This window comes from Cydia pomonella, chromosome 24 (assembly GCF_033807575.1).
Source record: "Cydia pomonella isolate Wapato2018A chromosome 24, ilCydPomo1, whole genome shotgun sequence".
Classification (NCBI taxonomy): Eukaryota; Metazoa; Arthropoda; class Insecta; order Lepidoptera; family Tortricidae; genus Cydia; species Cydia pomonella.
The window spans coordinates 13,034,780-13,055,852 of NC_084726.1; the positions used below are offsets into that span (position 1 = coordinate 13,034,780).

At 36.4% G+C, this 21,073-nt stretch overlaps 1 protein-coding gene and 1 long non-coding RNA gene across 18 annotated transcripts in view; both read right to left on the reverse strand.

The window, feature by feature from the left end:
* Positions 1-21,073, reverse strand: part of LOC133531155 (hemicentin-2) — a 782,365-nt gene that overhangs the window by 51,084 nt on the left and 710,208 nt on the right. The window lies entirely within an intron of this gene.
* Positions 16,061-16,963, reverse strand: LOC133531161 (uncharacterized). Its single transcript, XR_009801485.1, has 2 exons — positions 16,712-16,963; positions 16,061-16,422 (listed from the first exon to the last, which is right to left on the reverse strand). It is a non-coding gene; the product is annotated as an uncharacterized LOC133531161 (long non-coding RNA).

Genomic DNA, 21,073 nt, shown 5'->3' on the forward strand with positions numbered 1-21,073 from the left:
CCTATTCGCACGTGTATTGTACGTTTTACAGTACATATGGCTCTTTAAAGTTTCGACATATGCGCGGAAAGTGCTCATTCACTCACGCGTGCGGGAAAGTAGCACCATATGTACTGTAAAGAGTACTATTTGTAATGTATTGTATTGTACGTTGTAATAGAACTGTTTAATAAAGATACACACGTATTCCTGTTAATGTGTCGGTTCGCATGTGCTACAAAGCGTCGCTCGCAATAGCGAAGGACATCAATCGTATGTACTCTAATTAAAACATGCCTCCTCAGAAGGAAATTGAAATTTGCGCAGGAGTACGGCCTACGCGGATACTGAGCGCTGGATGAGACTAACGGCCCGATTCGAAGAATGATTAAGACACGTTTAAGATCTTGGAAAGATTTTTAAAAGATCGATAACTAAACGGCATATCAAAACTGACACACGTTGTCAGTTACGAGAAGTTAACAACTACTTTGCACCGTTACTCGTATAAATAATTAACTACTCCTATTTGCAGAAAACTACTGTTTACAAACCACATGGAATGGATTATAAACAGACATAGAAGTTTTTGTGGCAAGAACAACGAGTGCTTGAGAAAAAGAAACATCGACAAATAATAATATCTATAAGTCAGTCATAGATTAATAATTAAAAGATGTAAATTCTACCTGCTGTAATTTACCGAATATTCAAGAACGCAAATCAATTACAAATCCGATCATTATTTCTTTATTACATGTATTAAGTATTTAAAAATAAAAACGTAAACTGTAGAATACAATGTCAAAAAATAAGAAAACTACCAATGGGTATATCAAAGAAAATATCGAACGTGTTGTGTATTTCGCGGTAACTATATTTTAATACATGTTACAAATATCTATAACGCTAAGCTAATATCGATAATAGACGTGTCGATATTTGATTTTGTTAATCACTTTATTTTGAAATCTTCTATGTCTGATTATAAATCTGTGTACCTATAGCCATCCTAACCTCTCTTCTCAATGGACTCCATACTGTAATGTCTTACCCCGCTTCATGTCTTTATATCCTTGTGCGCTAATGGGTGATGGAATTAGGTCGTGGATGGCAATTTTTCATTCTGTCACTGCTCGCTTTAATAAGACGGCTCTAGTTCTTGGTATTACTTAGGATATTGCATGCGATGCTAGTGATGGGACTACCAGGTCCCGGGAATTATTTCCCCAGAAAGAATAATATAACAATTTATATAACAATTATAAAAACAAAGGAAGTTATTAAGACAGCTTAGGATATTAAATACGATGGGGTAGTAATGACAATATTCCCAGGTCCCGGGAATAATTTCCCGAGAAACCCGAGAAACAGAATAAATGCATAATAATAATAATACGGAGGGCAATTTGTCTTTCTGTCACTATTCGCTTCAATAAGAAGGCTCTAGTTCTTGGTATTACTTAGGATATTGCATGCGATGGTAGTGATGGAACTACCAGGTCCCGGGAAATATTTCCCGTGAAAAAATAATGCATTAACAATAATTATAAAAACGAAGGATGTTAATAAGACAGCTTAGGATATTAAATGCGATGAGGTAGTAATGACAATATTTCCAGGTCCCGGGAATAATTTCCCGAGAAACCGGATAAAAAGAAAAAAATCATAATAATAATACGGAGAACAATTTTTCATTCTGTCACTGCTCGCTTTAATAAGGCGGCTCTAGGTCTTGGTATTACTTTGGATATTGCATGCGATGGTAGTGATGGAACTATCAGGTCCCGGGAAATACTTCCCGGGTAAGAAAAAAAAATGAAAAGAAAGGAAATTAATAAGACAGCTCTAGTTCTTGGTATTACTTAGGAAATTACATGCGATGGTGTTGGACTCCCAGGTCCTGGAAAATATTTAATATTATAACAATTAAAAATGTAATATATGATGAAATATATTCTTAAATTATACCTAAGGTATAGTGTCAAATTTGTCAACGAGCTATGGAGCGGAGCATCCTGAACATCAAACTTAAAGACAAGATATTAAAGAAACATTGATATTAGAAATAAAACAAATGTTATAGACGCTTTACAACATGCTAAACGCCTCAAATGGAAGTGGGCAGGCCACATAGCTCGCTACTCTGACAAAAGATGGACACTAAAAGCGACAACTTGGAAAGGTCCAGTAGGCAAGAGAAAACAAGGAAGGCCAAAAGAACGGTGGGTAGATGAGATATCTCAAGTAGCCGGTACAAACTGGACAGAGATAGCCAAAGACCGAAGTGTCTGGAAAAATTTGGAGGAGACCTTTACCCGAACGGGACCTTAAATAAAACATCAAATATTCATATACATACTCTTCATAGTTTCAACAATTTAAAGAAACAAATGTTTTTAATATATTGTATACTTTATTTAAGGAATAAAAAGGTTTATTATTATTATTATATAGTGTAAGCTCCTTTTGACACATTACAAATGATGATTTCCATCACGGAAACACTAGCGTAAATATGAAATTTCTTTTTGCATACAGGCTTCGAAAAACTTTTTAGTACGAGCATCTGTAACTTAAAAAAAAGATTACCGGTAATATCCCTTGCACATCACTAGGAGGGTGTAACGCGTTATACGCCTATAAAATTTAATGAGAGTTTACGTTTTGACATGAATTACTTACTAAACACATAATCTTGGATAAACATCGACGCACAGCGTTTACGTGGCGTTTGTCAATGTGTTTGTAACTTCACATCTTACGATATATACTCATAATATATATGTATACTAAGAAAGGTGTGGATGTTGATATACCGTGGGCTGAGAATACGTTTGTGTCATATCCATGTTTTAGCAAAATCGTTTTTTTAGTATTCCTAAAATAACAAAAACTATGTTATAATTGATTAATGTCAATTATGGTTACGTTTGTATAAACGGTTTAAAAAAAACTTGTGCCATACTCGCATTTTACTATAGGATAATTTACACTCTGTTAACAGAAAATTATCACAAAAATTGTGACATATACAGAACTTTGTGTCATGTATAAAATAAACGTAGTAAAAATGTATCGAAAGCGGATGACGGCAGTAAAAATGCTTTTATTTCATGATTACCACTATGTATTCAAAAATATTTGTATAGTACTAAAATAGTATACATATGTGCCTAAATTATAAATAAATTGAATATTTCCTAAATATAAAACTTTTCAAAAATTCCAAGGCTGGACTATATAATTTATAAAATATGGAACTAAATTGAATTAAGATATTTAGCATCGCCAGGCATAACCTTATATAACAAATTTAATGGCCTATCCCAATTCGAAGCATACGCTTCCCATCGTGTTTCTAGCATTCCATCCCTAGGACCTAAAGTGTAGAGTAAATAACGTACATTTATCATGCGACATCCTTTTTCGGTAATTGAAAACAAATATGTGACGTCCCGTGGGTAAAGGTACCTTATGGCGGTCGGCGCTTACGCTGTTACTAACGACACTCCAAATCTAATGCGATACTACGCGACTTAAGCGCCAACCGCCATAAGGTACCATTTCCCGAACGTCACATATTGCCTCCAAGTAATATTTGTTTGTGATATTTGAGATATTTGACTGAATAAAGATAGAATTAATGGATACCCAAGGCTATGTCATCGTAATTGTTTAGGCTATGTAAAGCTCGACCAGAAATATATGATCATTGTCAAGAGGGCGCTGTTTCTCATGTATAGGGTGACAGATCAGTTTAGTATGAAAAATTTAGTTCCATAGAAATTCCGCAACGTGGCGCGTGATCATAAATTACTGGTCAGGCTTTAACATTTATGGACGAACTAGCGACTTGCCCCAGCTTCACACGGATAACACAAAACCTTACTTTTTATCCTGTTAATTAACTCCCCATTCCATAAATATCGATATTTTTACCTAAATTGTTTATTGAAAGTGCTCTCAAGAAATACTAGGTACTGAAGTTAATAATTAGCTGGTTTTTAAATTTTAAATGGACAACACTGAACACATATGCTGTTAATTAACTCCCCATTCCATAAATAACGATGTTAATTAACTCCCCATTCCATAAATACAGATATTTTTACCTAAATTGTTAATGAAAAGTGCCCTCCAGAAATACTAGGTACTGAAGTTAATAATTAGCCAGTTTTTAAATTCTAAATGGACAACACTGAACACATTGTTTAACTCGGGTGAAAGGCACCATTTCAGCCTCGGACGATACGGGAGTAGAGATTTAAATATTTTATATATCCGTCTCGCTAACAGAAACGGCTCCTTAAACTAGTGCGATAAGGATCACGCCAGGTTAGGCGAAAAAATACTGCGTAAAAATCTCAAAAAACGATGTTTCTTACTCGACTGTTTTCTGCTCCAAAAATTTGAGATCTAAATGGTAATGAAATTATCTGTGTCGGACTGTCTTGATTTTTAGGTTAATAGGTGTCAGTTTGAATATCATGCTTCTCTTTGGGGTCTAGTAAATTAGGCCGTTTTTGCGAATATTTGAAGTGCACTAGCGCCTTAAGAAATAAAAACAGATATTAATAATAGTAATCTGTGTTGAAGAAATCATTGCTCTAGCTTCAAAAACCACGGAGGAAACAGTACGTTTGTATGGAGAAATGACTCCTGTTGCCTCTTATCAAATTATACACCTAGCTTTCTCAAGAAACACTCTAAATATGTCGACAATAGCGACAAATAATTTACGTGAATTTACCCTTTGTTCTTTAAATACCTATTTTAATTATTAGTTATGCATATCTGACTTTTCCATTTGGATTTTTCTAGAATCATGGTACTAATTCGTTTTGATGGCATGAAAATTTTCAACGATAAACCAACTTCATTAAAACTTTATGTCCTTCATAAACTTTTCAATTATCAAATCATAAAAAATCACTAAATTGGACTATAATAACATTAATAACAGTTCACATAATTCATAATTTATGCAGAAGTCATATTATAATAGTTTGCTCAAGTCTTATAATCAATTTAAAGGTATTTTTCATTTCCCATGCTCTGCATCATTTTTTGCTTTAGAATATTGTACTTTCTATGTTACGTTCTTTTTCATTTCTTTAAGAAAAGCAATATAATATTGGTTTTAAATGGTTTTTTTATAACAATTTCCATTATATTAACTAACTCCCCATTCCATAAATAACGATATTTTTACCTTAATTGTTTATTGAAAGTAGCCTCAAGAAATACTACTGAAGTATTTGTGTTTTTTAATACCCATGTATTTTACTTTTCTCGTATTCGAAATTAAAACTAGAGTATTTAACGAATGAAAGGTACCATTTCAGTCTCAGACAATTGGCGCTCGAACGCAGTGAGACTATCGACTGAAATGGGTGCTTTTCATCTCTTGGTTAACAATCTACTACTTTGTATGCCGAACTAGCAGAATGAATGAAAAAAAAGTTAGAGCAAAAACTTTATTATTGAAATAGCTTTAAGCTTACAAAAAGTACACAATAAACAAAAGAACTCCAATCAATAAGTCTTTGCCGTACAAATCGGCTCGCGAGCTTAAAGCTTGTTTTCAAGCTTATGGGACATGCGCTCGCATCGACGGCCGGACGCAACTGAGGCGCGCGCAGGCGGCGCGCACGTATTTATGCAGCGGTTGGAGCGAGATGGAAGACAGGGCGTGCTACTCTCGCAAGCGACATTCTCTGCGGTAGTCCTGAATTGCTGTATTTTCTACTACCCACTTCATGCAACCGGCGATTGTGAGCGGGATAGAAGATATGCCATCGCACTCTAGAGAGGTGCGATTTACGTCAAAGGGTAGATTAGATTCTGTAGTTCTAAGATACCTATCTTTCTATTTTTTCGTAGGTTTAGGAATAGTATATAAGACGACGATACATTTCAATAAATGTTCATTATTTAACTGACTAGACCGCTGTTTACACTGGACTCCTCCTACATGGACCCCCATATCTGGTGACCCGTCGACGCTTAGAAGATGTCTGACACCGAGGATGGAGCTCAAGGCAAGCGAAAAATGGAGAAAGAAAACGTGCTAGAACCAAATACAGCAATTCAGGACTACCGCAGAGAATGTCGCTTGCGAGAGTAGCACGCCCTGTCTTCCATCTCGCTCCAACCGCTGCATAAATACGTGCGCGCCGCCTGCGCGCGCCTCAGTTGCGTCCGGCCGTCGATGCGAGCGCATGTCCCATAGCACTCCCTCTCAAGCGAAGCGAATACGTTTCGTGACTCTGCCCGATCTCGTCACATACGTCTGAGTGTTTGGCATGCCCTCCCATCTCGAACTAGTTATAATTATTTTCTAAATCGATATCAATAGATGGCGCCAAATGTCACAATCAGCCATTACGAAATTGTTATCCTTCATATTAAGAGATATTTAACGTGCCATAAATTAAAAACACTATAAATGAAATGTAAACATTAATAACAACACGAATTCAATGCATTAATTTACAAAATTTGATACCACAATTATATTGCGATTTGCGAGTTTTGCGACTGACTACGTTATGGGCAACAGCGCACGACGGATATAGCTGTCGAAGTAATAATGAATATCGTCACTAGATGGAGCCACCACGATTCTAGTACGTTTTACGCATGAATCGAGTATTCAACTGGATCAGCCATGAGCGGTGGAGGGAAATGACCGAACGGGATAGTCTTATTTATCTTTCAGTAGGAGTAGCAAAGAAAGCGTTATTATTGTTTGTCCTTGTCACATAATGTTGAAATGTGAGGACATTTTTTTATTCCCACCGTGAATTTAGTATAGTTTGTGGTACCTACACATAACCCGACCAAATCTTATACCTTTAAACGAGCAATTCTTGTATATATATATATTTCCGGGATCTCGGAAACGGCTCTAAACGATTTTGCTAAAATTTGGTATATGGGAGTTTTTGGGGGTAAACAATCGATCTAGATTAGTCTTATGTTTGGGAAAACGCGTGTTTTCGAGTTTTCATGCGTTTTTCTTTCGACGCAGAATATGGTCGCTAATTTCGTGTTGCCGGCCACTGTCCGTCTGGTCCAGCGGGTTAAGACGCGGACTGCTAAACGAGTGTTACGGGTTCGAATCTCGCCCGGTGACCAACTTTTTTTTGAAATATATGTTCAAGTTTATATATAATTTTTATTGTTTTAGACAAGTTTAATTTAGTAAAAAATGTAGTTAAGATTATCACCTATACACCACCATATTACAATAAATAGTTGTAACCGAGCTAGCTCGGTCGCCCAGGTACTTATATTATAGATTATGTTGTCAGGGATCTTAAAATGTGTTTTTAATTTCTTCGCATTGCGTAACTTCTTAGCTCAATAGTGGGACCAGAGTTTTGCCCTAAAAGTAATGATAATTCTAAAGATGGAAAAGTTATGCTTATATGGCATGTGACATATTTTAAGCATATTTTGTAATATAAAAGTTAGAACGAGCGTCAGATATAAATTAGGTATATATATTCTTTTATTAATGATTGTTATGTGTTGTCGAGGGAGGTAAAATAATGTAATTCTCAGTATACTAAGTGATTTTTTTTTTATAATCTATTATCCTCATTAAACCAAGATTAAAATTATGTGGGCGCCATCGCCATGAGGGATTTTGCCTGGTGTTTGACGGGGTTTCTTTGGCTACCTAGTGTGTGTGCACTGTTGTGCATCCATCCAAAAAGGCATAGCGATCGGTACGCTCTGGTGAAATAGTGGGGCACTTTAATTACAAAAAAATAATCTCTCTCACAAGTGGGATCCCCGGATTTATGATATAAATTTCGGTACTTCGAAATCAATTACCGGAATTATAGATTAATTGAAAAACCAAATAAACAGTTATTTTAAAACCAAATAAAGTTAGGAGAAAAGTTAATTTTCGCCGGGGTTCGATACTCGGACCTCCCGCTCGCTAGTCTACGCATTTACCGCTGAGCCATTGTGACAGTTAATGCAGTTAGGGTAAAGGCACCTATTACCGTGGTAGTTAAGGAACTTTTCAAAAGAGATCCTAAAATTAAGGGTATCAATGCTGTCTAACAGCCAGGAATATTTTTTTTTCATCAGAGCATTTAATGAACTTTCCGTTTCACACGTTTTTGGATTCATTTTGGTTTATTATATGTATTAAAATATTTTTTGAAGCCAAAAATGACCAAATCTTCTATTACCGTGGCAAAGGACAGGCTGTGACTCTATTATCGCGAATTGAGCTTTCATTACCGAGGGTACAATTGGCATGATTTTCTGCACTCGTTAATAGAAACCAAACTCAAAATTCGAAACCTAATACCGAGGGTTAAAACAATAATAACGACGTGGGTTCTGTATATTATTTTTTGTATCATTAAGTTTAATAATGACACAAAAATAAAAAATAAAACTATAGGAGTATGTTTAAAAATAAGAGATATATTCGAAGAGATTATAATTACACTTTCGTACAATCAAATACTATAAATATTTAACTTACCAAGTACCCACGAGTACCTGTATAACAAGTTATAAGTTGAATGTTTTACATGTAAAACAACAAAAATTATTGTTAGTAAAGTTTTACTAAGGACGTATATGACAAATAGGCCTGCCTGTTATTAAATAAAGTAATTTTTAAATGCTATAATGATTGATAAGAATGTGTCTTACTTGACATAATTAGCTGCACAAAAAAACAAGTAAGTAACATTTTCTCATAAGGCACAGCGTAAATTATAGTCGAAATTTTATAAGCTGGACGTTTACTACCTGAGTGAAAGTTTACCACAATGAAATGGTAAACGTCCACCTCATAAAATTTCGAACTATATATAAAAACATGAAAACTTTTAATTCTAATATTTTTTGATAAGGTAATATAGTTAAATAAAGTCTCTCACATATTATGTGTTATAATTTACCCGTTTATAATTAACAAATCACAGTACTTTTCTTATTGCTGATTCTTATAGCTAAAAAAATCATGTCTGAGATTTTGGACTACTGTATAAATAAAATTATATTAAAAAAAATCTAATCGGAATTGTCCGGCAGTTGGGTATCCTTCCTTGTCAGAGTAATAACTGAATCAGAAAACAGAAGAATTTAAATCTGATAATGATAACTGAAGTCTAAATTTTATCAACGAAATCTGTACTTGCGGTACCCTAAATGCGATATTTCAATACAATACCAAATAGTCACTCGGTAATAGATAACTCTTTAAGAGCCTATTACCGACCCATTCGATATTTCTCTGGGTCGGTAATAGATTTCTATACATTCTATTACCGAGGGTAATCTGATCATACCATCGGTAATAGGCTTAATTTGGAGTTTAATTAAACCTAATTCCGACCCATAAAAAGAATAAAACACAGATGGTTTTCAAATCAAATCAAACACGTATATTACAAGCTTCTTGTAAAGACCAAATCACATAACTGGCAAGTAAATTTTAGGTTTTAACTCAAAATAAAAAAAAGTTGACAGATTAAGGGTTCCCTAGAAACAAGGAAATCGGTGCTGAAGTTTTTGTCAAAAAATTAAGGGTTAGTTGAATACTTTCCATACCACTCTCTATAAATAGCTCTTTAATAGCGTGAATAGATCAAGATTGGAATAAATAAAAGAAATTATAAAATTGATAATTTGTACCAAAACTAAAGAGTAAATAAACAAAACTACCACTTTTTCTATTACCGTGGCATACCACGGAATTACTTACCACAGAAATAATTGGCGCCTATCACCGCTGTATTTTATTTTCAATTTTAAACGTATTTCCCGGTCAAAAAACTAAGTTAAAAGTAATTCAAAATCGTGTAGAAAACAATACACAACCTCTTAAAAGGCATTGCACTAGTTTATTTGCCATAACTATTACGTAAAACACTAAGTAAGATTGGAGTGCACTTACCTGTGGTGTCACGTGTCTGTATGGAACAACCGGTTCTTGCGCCGCCGTCGCACAAACTGACGAATCGCGAGTTTTTTGTTACACTCACACAAATGCACACTAATGGACATGATAGACCAATGAATGAGCTTGTTTTGTGTATGCTTTATTTCTTAGGGAATAGATCTGTTTGCTTGCAAAATGAGTATTTGTAAACACCGCGGTGTTAGACGTCGATTTTGATACCCGCGTTAATAGCCGCCGTTACCGAAAACTGCTCATCAGTTACAACTGTACCCTTCATAGTCATGTAAGTCACATGGAATTTGCAACCTTAGCGCTAAGACGTAAAGTTCACAATAGGATGAATTTACTTAATCATTACATGGTTTTGAATATTGAATTAAGGTGCAAAGTTTAAGCTTCAAATATTTAGATTTTTTTTAAATGTGATAATTTGTTAAACTAGAATTATCTTTTTGTTTTGTGAACATTAAATTAAAGTTATTAAATCCACGACAATACCTCTAAGTTCTTAAGTTAATAGACAAAGCTAAAAATTTTGAAAAATAGGATAGTTGCTTAAAAATTAATATGCGTTACGGAAATATTAAGGAAAGTTAGAAATTTCTGTGAATAGCTTGCATTATAATAGTATAATCTATTTTAAAAGGCGCCAAATTCATAGCCACGTGCGCTGGACCGTCGACGTGCCGGCGCGCGCGAGCCAATCGTAGCCGACCTAGTGGTAGCGAGCGATACAAGGCCCCGCTATGCCGCGCAAGCGCTGCGTGTGTCTTTTCGAATCGTATTAAGGTTTAACCCTCCATAATGCGTGGTTTAAAACGCACATAGCCCATTTTTTGAAGTACATATCGACACAGTATGACTCTAGACACAAACTTTGTGGCCCTAAAAAGTGCTTCAACTGGTCAAATGTAAGCATTGAAAGCAATAGTAACAACACGAGTAGGGTTGCAAAGCGTCCGTCTAGCGGCGCTCGGCAACATAAATAATTAAATATTCACTTTTAGAGACCCTCGTTTTTGATAAATGACCGGTCATTTGTGACATTTATGGTCATCTTGGTCATTTAAATTTACAGGCTTAGAGCAATAATTAATTAGTCTTATTTGATGTTAAACTTAAATGAGTTAAATTTTTAACTGCTTCATTCGCGGCAGCTGACATTCACAGGGCTTCATTATGCATCTTTCTCAACTATATTGGTGATAAAATAGAAACCTGGTGCATCTAAATAAGCTGCTCTAACTCTATAAACTATCATCATCTGACAAAATATCAATCAAAAGACGAAGACTGATATTTATTTACCAGTGTGCGTTTGCAAAGTTAGATTAAAATACGACGTATTATATTTGTAGGTTCGCATTTGTTTTTAATTTAATATGGGCTCATTTTCGATTTCATATTGTTCGTATCGGAGGAACCATAGAGGCGTAGGCGAACCTTACGCAGCCCCTGAAGGCCACCGAGGTGCATCTGTGTGCGTAAGCATACAACTAGGTATTATTAGCGGTGCACGGTGGCGCGAAGGACATAACCTTATTAAGGCGCTACGCGCCGTTTTCGTCGAAAAACGGTTTCTAGTCTAGAGGCTATTTCTTCTAAATGGGTAACAAAAAATTGTGGAAAAGATATATATGAATATTCATTTTATGTACAACAATAGCATCATTTGACTTTTATCGTAACATTTATAGTTTTCACGGCAAAAAAAAATACACATACAAAAAGACACAGGCAATTTTGCGGGTAACTTTGCTCATTTCTACTAAATTAATCGATTAAATTATTTTTAAACTAAAAAAATATTTTTTAACAGGTTCTGCGAATACAACACAGCTTTTGCTAATCAGTTAATATTTTTTTAAGAAATCGATCATTTTTTGACATTTCATGCGTATGCAGCTCGAAAAAGACGTGAACGTCAGTCGTGTGCCAGTTTTTAGACGAGGAGGCTGTATCACTTGTCGCTCCGTGCCTTCCTTGCACTATGAATGCTTGTGCATTTCCCAAGTGCTATAATATCGGAGTAATTGCGGCCAAAGAATAAATAACTGCAGAAAGCTGGGTTGTGACTCGCTTTAGCGCGCGAAACATGGTGTTTCGCAGCTTATTGTTATGAACGTAATGACACTATTTCCACTTGTGTTTGAGAAAGCTTTTTAAATATATGTATAATAAGTGTTTTCTAACATGCGCGGACATATAGGCATTCGAATTTTGAGTTTTGTAATAAATTTCGATTCCTAAAAAAATATAATTAATTGATTAACATAGGCTATCTATTTACGTTGTATATAGATAGTTGTTTCTTTTTAAATTTAAAATAATTAATCGATTAAATTCAGAAACCATAAAATTTTTAGGATTAAAAAACTACCTATTAAAACGTGGTTAGTTTTTTCTAGGATTGTAAAAAAAAAGAGTATAAAATCGGCGTTCGGCAACATAAATATTTATTTGCGCAATAAGAAAAAAAAAATCACTGTTATGTACCTTAGTTTCGAATGCCTCCGAACGTGGTGCAATTCCGAAATTATACTCTACTCTACGAAATTAATTTTATTTTGGAAACTAATAATGTAAGATATAAGGCTGACAATCGCTTTTGTCGTCGAGATATGAACAGGACATTTACTCAAACGGCTTTATACCGGCCTGAGCCGCCAATTTAATATGAAAAGTTAGTATCGGTGTAACATGCCCCGGGCGCCGTTTCATGTTTAATCGTCTGAAATTCATAGATTAGCATAAAAATGCACGTAAACCCAATTTCAATCAAAAAATCTTAAAATTACAACTTTGATTTGCGTGTCTTTTTCATAGAAACCAAAAACTATTATTTTTATTAAACCACACGATACGGATATATGAAGTGTGCCACAAAATCATAAATAATTCGTGGTGACACCATACATACATTTTGTGTGTGTGTCCTACTGCGAGGTTACTACGGTACCTTCACCAAATGCATGATCTACTCATATCAAACAACAAAACGTCTGCAAAAGATGATACTCAAATACGAGTATACTCGTAGCGCCACCCGCGCGCCTCTGCAGGGGACACACTTTTTTCACTTTGGAAGGTTCTCTCGCGCAAACTATTCAGTTTAGAAAAAAATGATATTAGAAACCTTAATATCATTTTTGAAGACCTATCCATAGATACCCCACATGTATGGGTATGATGAAAAAATTTTTTTTTTAATTTCATGACGTATTAAAAAAAAACTACTTACTAGATCTCGTTCAAACCAATTTTCGGTGGAAGTTTACATGGCAATGTATATAATATATTTTTTTTAGATTTTTCATTCTGTTATTTTAGAAGTTAGGGGGGGGGGGACACACATTTTACCACTTTGGAAGTGTCTCTAGCGCAAACTATTCATTTTAGAAAAAAATGATATTAGAAACCTCAATACCATTTTTGAAGACCTATCCATAGATACCCCACACGTATGGGTTTGATGCTAAAAGATTTTTTGAGTTTCATTTCTATGGGGAACCCCCAAAATTTCTTGTTTTTTTTTCTATTTTTGTGTGAAAATCTTAATGCGGTTTATAGAATACATCCACTTACTAAGTTTGAACAGTACAGCTCTTATAGTTTCGGAAAAAAGTAGCTGTGACAGAATCGGACAGACAGACGGACATGACGAATCTATAAGGGTTCCGTTTTTTGCCATTTGGCTACGGAACCCTAAAAAAAAGATTTTTATTTATTTAATTGAGTTAAAGAGGTATTGAGGGTATTCCCGTATATTTTTCGGTCAGTTGAAAATAATGAACTCGAACGTTATAAGTTGATTGTTTTTCTAATAAGAAATCTTCATTACATTTACAAAAAATAAACAAAAAAAGACCGACCGCGCTCGAGTAAATCAAGGTCACGTTTTTTTTGTAACTTTGTGACCCTGCTACTCTCTTACATTTTAAAAACCACCTTGACCATGTAAATTAACATACCTACCCTTATTATTTCCCCTCCTCTTTCTTTCTTTTTTTCGGATACATGGTGCGCGACTGACTACCCGCTGACGCGCTCCAGTGACTTTAATTTGATGTTTTCTTATATGTTGAATAATCTGTTTATATCATATATCAAAAATTATAAAAAAATATTTACATGATAGGACAAGTATGGCTACCATGAGTTGACATTTGACTTTTACGCCAAAGACTGCGTGAACTCGATCGCACTAATACCTTACTTTAATGCAAGCGAGATAAACTGCGATCAAGTTTAAGCAGTCGCTAGCGTAAACGTCAAATGCCAACTCATGGTAGCCGTACTGAATAAGCTACAAAACACACTTTGGTGGTTAAAAAACTAAATAAAATAAATACGAAATAAAATTATTATATTTATTAATTTAAAATTATGGAAAAAAACGTTACACGCTTTTTTTATTGCAATGTTAGAATGTTAAACACGCAAAGCAACACCCGTTCAGAATCAAGCTCGTTCATCCGCACAACTCGCACAGTGTTCAATAGCGCGAGTTGCGCTAATCGTCTCTCTTGTCGTCTAGGTAGTGCACAAATCAGATAATGAAACGATGGGAAGGTAGGTACGGTACGTAGAAACCTAGTTTTTTTCAAGCGACCCATATTTGAATAAAGAGTTTTTAAGAAATATCTGTAAAAATCCGTACTCCTTTTTTAACATTCTAGCTCATATTATGATATAGTACCTGGGCGACCGAGCTTTGCTCGGTTATAACTATTTATTGTAATATGGTGGTGTATAGGTGATAATCTACATAAACTTAAAAAGTAAAATGTAAACTGACAATTATTATTATTTACAATCCATTTTACAGCACTTGTCACAGAGTAACGCCATCTATTGTCAATTTCTCTTATTACATAGGTCATTTTCTTACTAAAATAAACTTGTCTAAAACAATAAAAAATTATATAATATAAACTTGAACATATAAAAAAAAAAAACATAAGTTAGTCACCGGGCGAGATTCGAACCCGTAACACTCGTTTAGCAGTCCGCGTCTTAACCCGCTGGACCAGACGGACAGTGGCCGGCAACACGAAATTAGCGACCATATTCTGCGTCGCAAGAAAAACGCATGAAAACTCGGAAACATGCGTTTTCCCAAACATAAGACTAATCTAGATAGATTGTATACCCCTAAAAAACCCCCATATACCAAATTTCAGCGAAATCGTTAGTATAGAGCCGTTTCCGAGCTCACAGATATATATATACAAGAATTGCTCGTTTAAAGGTATAAGATGTAATTTATATAGGTACTTATTTAAAAAATCGGAATCGGTAAGTAAACCTGGGTTTCCCGGTTTTTTCAATTTCGGTGAAACTGGTTCGGTGAATTCAGCTTGACCCCCCTGATCCCCTCACGTAATTAACCCCTCCCCCCACCCTCTTACTAAATATAATAAGTAATACGGATACAGATGATACGGAGTTAATACGGATTAAACTTTATTTCTGAATCGAAATTTCTTTATAGCAGTTGATGAAATTTTGCTCTTCGTGCTGGGCACTCTGATGCTTGATAATGATAGCATAACAAATTAAATAGGTACCTACAATCACTGACCTATCACACATAGACAGTTAGTCCTCATAAGGCTAATCTGCCAAAAGTGAAGCCGAAACTCGAACGATGTGTGCGTGCGACGCTCGTGTCTTACGCTCAGCGACACACACATATATACAAAAACGGGTTGCCAGAGTTCATTTATTCCCCTTAAAGTAGATGGATTTTAACCACATCCTTATACTTGGCTATCAATCATTTGGGAGTGTGTATGTAGATATTAAATTTGTAGCAAAAGCTTTCAAGGTTTCTTTTAAGAACTTTGCATTTCTGTACTTTGTGAAATAATGTTTAATAAAAAAATGTGCACAGATAATAGCTGGTAGAATTGACTTTGGAATAATGATTTTAAATGATAAATATTTAATGACGATCATTTGGATTTGATTTGGTTTGATTTTATTTGACTAATATTTTCTTCGGGTTAGTGTGGTGAAAAGTTTTGTGTTTTCACTTGGGGCAAAATTTGTTTAACTCTCGTAACTTGAAACCCTCGCAACGCTCAAGATTCCATTTTTCGACATTTTGGATCTTTATTTAGCTCGAGTAGCAATATTAGCACGAGCGGTTAAACAACAACTTTTCCACTTGTAAAACAAATAACTATTTATCGTCAGTACTAGTAATTGTACCTGCAGGCCTAGCCAAGGTGGCAATCGCTATTGCTTCGAACAACGAAACGCTTTGTGTCTCTCTATCAGTCTTCCATATAAGTGCGACAGTGACAGTTGCGTTTCGTTTTTACAGACCTTAACTGTAACACCTGTGTTCCACAAATAAAATTTACTTTACTTGCTCATCAAAATGGCGAGAGCATATGCGACTATGTTTAGTCGGTTTCCATATTGCATCGTTCCTATTTAATCTAATTTTTTCCGTCCATCTCGCAGACAGAAGCGGATCAGTCGGAAATCTAAAACGAATATCACACAAAATAAAAATATGAATTTAAACTGTAATTTTATAAAAGACAAAACATAATTGGAAATAAAAGAATGAAAAACTAAAAAAGAATATTTTCTATAGTCATACAAGGAACTTAAAGTAAGCATATTATTTTTATCAATGTAATCGTCATGCCTCATTTGGAGGAAAAAAGATTCATATCACCTGGCAACATTTATAAGTAATGGCGGCTGACGAAAATTTGGATTTTTGTATTTACAATTACGTAAAAATATCACATTAAACTGGATACTTACGCATGAAATGTTATATCAGGCGGTTTGTTTTTATTCACTGATGTGTTGTGACACCAATTCACCGCACAAACAACCATCTTTCTTGTATTTTTTAATTTATAACCGGGAGGTGTACACAAACCAACTCGACCTTGAGTACTGCGAGGGCCGTTCGGATACGATGACACGAGGGCGACATAATGTCGTACTCGAAATGGCTTCACTAGGGATGTACAGACTAGGCATCTAGGTTAGTTATAAATCTATGCCTACAATAACCTAATTTTCCTGAATAAATCAAAATATGTTCTCCCTATGAGTCACGTCAAAAAGTCATGTTAAACCTTATAATTTCACTTGAAATTGGGATTATTAAGAGGGAAGAATAGTTTTCGAATCTAACAAAATAACAGTAATTTTTCTATGCAGTTCCATTTCGAGAGAAAATGATTTCCACTAACTAAATCTTAACAAATCACTTTGATTTTGATGTCGATCGCTTCAAGTAGGTTTATAAAGTTTCGCTTTTTTGAAAAAAATTTTTTTTTTTTGGTTTTGCACATTTAAAAATAGGAAACCTATGAACCTAGTTTGTCATTGTGTCAATAACATACTACTAAATCATGGAAAAACGTTTTCTCTTTTTGTATGGACAATCACGTGGTACACTTCCCTCTTAAGAAGAAAGTGGAGGACGCACGCGAAATCACCTTTTCATACAAACATAGTCCACATTTTTCTCTCTAGATATTAACATTATCAAAAATATTTTGACACAATTTGTTGTATATCAACCACAAGTATGCCTCTACGTTTGATTTTTTTCGTAAGAGTTAGAAGCATTAAAATTTTTGTATGAAATCTGAAATCTATTTTTCGCTCCTAATTTTTATAATAAAATAATAATACACAAATCGAAAAAAGTCAAAAGACAAGGTATGTTTAATATACATCAAATTACTTAAAAATATTTTCCTAAATGTCAACATCCAGAGAGGAAAATGGGGACTACGTTTGTATGGAGAACCGGCCGTCCTCTTTCCTCTTAAGCACTTATCACGCTATAGCCACATACGGAAATCGCAAGTGCGTAAACTGTCTAACGAGACACTTCCATATTTAGGTACCTATTTTTTGTAAGTGGTGGCCTTTATTTTTTAACACAAAATTATCAATTGATCATCCTTAAAAATTCTCATTCCTTTCCTGTATACATGCTCTTTTTATATCATAATAAATCTAAGACAATACTGCCTAATATATCTCTAGGTAGGTACCAATATATTTTTTTATTGAATATGCGCATATGTTTTACTTTCGATTTTAACGATCGTTTTAAATCATTTGTATAAGCGCAACCTTGGGCCTCTCAAGGCCACGTGCCGAGCAACCAATGCAACGCTTAGCGCCAAGAGTTATTAAAACAAATCATACCGCTTAATGCCGTGTTCTCTCTGCCCTATCGTGAAGCACCAGGTACTAGATACCTTCAAACCAGCATAAGAGTCCTCTTTGATTATGCGTTATTGTGTATCTAAAAGTCATAGTTACGCTGGTTTACTCGAATGCTCGTCGCGCCGAAGCAAGCTAAGCGATAAGAATACGACTTGTGATTTGTAACGAAACTTTGATGTCTTAAAGTACCAAATCAAACTTCTATTTACAGTACAAAAAAAGTAACATTAAATTATAATTGACATCATAATTGTAAATTGACTTAATTTGTAAATAAATTTTAATTTCGTCATCGATATCTGAAACGCCATCTAGTAATAATTGACCTTAACAATATATGTGACCTCTAGGTTTAGTGCGTGAAAGCTACAACAGATGTCGCAAGAGAGGTATTTCGACGCCATTTCAACGCATGTTAGTTGTGAGAGTTTTATTAGCTCCGTGCGCCATCTAGTTCGTTACTGTGAACTAAAAAATAGCCTACAGGTATTGGATACTTAGGACGGTGCGCGTTTTTAGTATGGGATTGGGTATCTGTACTAGTATTATATGATCTGTGGTTTGGGCTAGATGCAGGAGTCTGGCTGTCGCTTGTGACGTCTTCATTGTAGATGTAGGCTGGCTTCAGACGCTCTATAGTGACGACAGTAGTTCGTTGTGGCATTTGTATCTTGAAATACTTGTCGTAGCGTTTGAGGACTTCGAACGGGCCATCATATGGTGGTGTGAGCGGGGGTCGCACGGTGTCATTACGCACGAATACGTGAGTACACGACGCAAGGTCCTTATGCACGAAAGGTCTCCATTGCGTGGCGTGCGTCCGGGTTACAGGAACAAGTGATGACATTATCTCTGACAAACGTCGTACAAACTCTGCATCTTCAATCGTCGACTTTGTAGGTACGAAGAAATCAGCTGGCATGCGTAGTGGGGATCCATACGTCATCAATGCAGGACTTAGGTTGTTATCGCTGCGTAATGCGGCTCGTAATCCAAATAAAACTGTAGGCAGCTCTTCGGACCATCTTGAACTTTCGCCCCTTGCCATAAGAGCGGCTTTCAAAGTGCGGTGTAGCCTCTCCACTTGAGAATTCGCCTGAGGGTGGTAGGCAGTGGTACGTATTCTTGTGGTCCCAAGCTTCTTCAGGAGAGCGTTGAAAAGGTTTGACTCGAAGGTACGACCTTGACCCGACGTGATGCCATGGCCGACAAGATGTTAGAGCACGCCGAGCCAGTCACCGTTGCTGCAGTCACACGAGCCACAGATTTTCAAGCCCCGCAAAGCAGCGAAAACACATTTTTTGAGAAGTTATCCCAGAAGATCGACAATTTAACACTCGAAATTGCAGCCCTTCGGTCCGGCGGCCGGCAACGCTATCGCCGTCCCTTTCGCTCTCGCAGCCGTTCCCGTTCGAGATCTATGTCGGCGCATGGAACTTCACGCAAGCCCGGTGATCCTGGATGGCTGTGCAGATATCACTTCAGATTCGGAGACAAAGCACGAAGATGTGAATCGCCGTGTAGCAAGAAGACTAGCTCATCGGAAAACTAATGCCTACACCGACTCTGGCGGGCCTCGGTGTACCTCCAGTCAGCAACCGCCTTTGTGTCATCGATCGCAACTCTCGAGAACGTTACCTCGTCGACACTGGCGCCGAAATATCAGTACTATCGTCGCATCACAAGAAGAACCAGTTATCAAGCACCTACAAGCTTTACGCCGCAAACGACACGCCGATTAAGACCTATGGAGAGAAAACAATCACTCTTAACTTGGGGCTACGGCGCGACTACCGTTGGACGTTTATCGTGGCTGCCATCAAGACCTCAATCCTCGGAGCTGATTTCCTTCGGCACTACAAGCTGCTACCTGACCTAGATCAAAAGAAGCTCATCGACAAAACCACTGAACTCCAAGTCAACGCATTAACAGTCCGAAGTACTCAAGAAACCGTCTATTTGATCAGCAGCAATCAAGCCTACTACGAGATTCTCAAACAGTATCCTAATGTACTACGACCAATGTCTTTGAAAACGCCGGCCAAGCATAACGTGCAGCATTTCATCGAGACTACGGGCCCCCCACTCTTCGCCAGGCCACGCCCACTGCCGCCCGACAAATATGCAGCGGCGAAGGCCGAATTCGAACGCTTGATGGAAATGGGCATCTGTCAACCCTCAAACAGCCCCTGGGCAAGTCCGCTGCACGTTGTCAAGAAAAAAGATGGTTCTCTACGTGTCTGCGGCGATTATAGACGTCTGAACGCCGTAACACAACCCGATCGCTATCCTTTACCTCGAATTCAAGATTTTACGTACCAGTTGCACAACAAGAAGATTTTTTCAAAATTAGACCTGAAGATGGCGTATTTTTGGATCCCCATGAACAAAGAAGACGCGCAGAAAACTTCAATAATCACACCGTTCGGGTTGTTCCAGTTTAAGTCAATGACGTTCGGGCTCCGCAACTCAAGCCAAACATTCCAACGATTCATGCACGACGTTCTACGAGGCATAGATGGCTGTTTCTGTTACGTCGATGATCTTCTCCTGTCCTCTGAAAATGAAGAAAAACACAAAACACTGCTCGACAAGTCCTGGAACGCCTAGATAAATACGGCGTAACTCTCAATGTCGATAAATGCGAGTTCGGACGAAGAAAAATCAACTTCCTTGGCTATCAAGTATCACCCGACGGCATCAGTCCCACTCAAGAGCGGATCGAAGCAACATCGAATTACCCAAAGCCGAAGACAGTCTGTGAGCTGAGAAGATTTCTAGGCATGTTAAATTTTTACCGTGACTGCCTACCACATCAAGCGGAACTTCAGTCTCAACTCAACAAGTATCTGCACAACTCCAAGAAAAATGACAAGACTCCTATCGAATGGAACACCGAGTCAGATGAAGCTTTCAAGAAATGCCGCC